Source organism: Cinclus cinclus, chromosome Z, assembly GCF_963662255.1.
Source record: "Cinclus cinclus chromosome Z, bCinCin1.1, whole genome shotgun sequence".
Taxonomy (NCBI): domain Eukaryota; kingdom Metazoa; phylum Chordata; class Aves; order Passeriformes; family Cinclidae; genus Cinclus; species Cinclus cinclus.
Window position 1 is genome coordinate 24996582 of NC_085084.1, and position 1809 is coordinate 24998390.

The following is a 1809-nucleotide window of genomic DNA, read 5'->3' on the forward strand; positions in this document are numbered from 1 at the left end:
CTTGAGGTCACCTCATAATGTCCACGTGAAATACCTTTCACTGGAGAGGACAGAAACAATACTGCACTGGGCTGCCTCTTAGGCTTTTCCTGCCTAGTTAGAATAATGGAATTACAGAATGGTTTGGGTTGAAAAGGATCCTAAAAATCATCTTGTTACAATCCCTTTCTGAGGGCAGGGACATCTTCCACTGGACCAGGTTGCTCCAAGCCCATCCAGCCTGGCCTTGAACATTCCTGGGACAGGGAAACCACAACTCCTCTGGGCTACCTGAGCCAGTGCCTTAGCACCCTCACACATTTAACTTTCTTCCATAAAAAAATTCTCTTGGATACTATTACACAGAAGCATAAAAAACTGCAGCCTCAGTGCATTTTCCAGGCCTGACACTTTGCTGATTATTTCACTCCATTTAGCATGAATTTTCTGAGTCAATTGTGCTTGAGAAGTGCTTTAGAACAAATTATAAACCATCAGTAACTGTAAGCCACTCCCATTTTTGTCCCATAAGGATTGCACTGGTACTATCCAGCCTCAGTAGTAGCCATACTTTGCCAGACCACCAGCTGATATATTTACCTCAGCAAGCAGCCACTGCATCATTTGTTGGCATATGGGAAAGGATCAACAGGGAAGTGGTCACAGGTTTAATGTTACTGTGAAAACTGTTCAGTAGTGATAATCAGCTGCAGCTCCAGTGTACTCCATTAAAATGGCACCAACACACAGAAAAAATGTCAAAAAACCTTGAAACTCCTTTTATACAACTCTGAAGTATCAGCACACCAGAAATACCTTGAGTGTGGAGTGCACCATGAGTTACAGCAACTTAACTCTCTTAACTCTTGTTGCAGAAATAAATTTGTAAAGCAAGAAAAAGAGGTAATTATTGCCAACCTAAGTCCATTCATGAATTAATAATTGGATTTTTTTTTATTTTCTTAAGTCACCAGAGTGCATGGAAGTTTTTGATTTCACAGAGTGCTCAGAAAAAAGTTACGTTTTTTCTAATTCTATAATGTATAAATCTTCACCTTGAATGTAGTGTTAGCTATTGCAAAGCACATGTGACTAAGTTTGCATTCATGTCATGTTCTACTGGTTTTATTAGAATTTTCTCCTCTTTTAGTACTGCACCATGCATTGTAACTTCAGACACTTTTCACCTTACTGAATTAGCCTTAAATGTGTTGCTACCTTTTTGTTTCCTAGCAGCTGTAAAATAGCTGTTTTTGTTCATTTGATATAGAATTGTAAAAACTGCATTTATTTATACAGAGGCATTTATAATACTTATTTTACAAATGTTCTTATATTCTGAATAAATTTCTAATGCTGTTTCTTTGCCTTGGGAGTTGTTTCACCATGGCTTGTATTTGCATGTTACTCTTCAGTGGGACTACCTAGAGATACCTTGGCACAAAGCTACCTCATCTCTAAGCTAAGTTACTGAGGGAGATAGTTTGACATTGTCAGTAAAGTTCACTTAATAGAGCCATGAAAATTTGTTAAGAACTCAGATCTGGCCACAGATTTTAGCTGGGCTCAAGAACATCAGTACTTCTTCCCACGAACCCTCTACATCTTCAACAAACACTTTATAGAAATGGAAGGGTGCATGTGAAACTCTTACCCCATGTCCAGTTCTTTCAATAACACGTTATATGGACCAAAACAAAAAGAAAGTAAAATACCCAGTATTATATAAGTATTGTAAAAGCATTGATTGAACTTCACATAATTCCTTTCTCCAGTTTGTCTAATGCATTTTATTTTTTTTCCATTGCGTTGAATGGACTCCTCATTCAC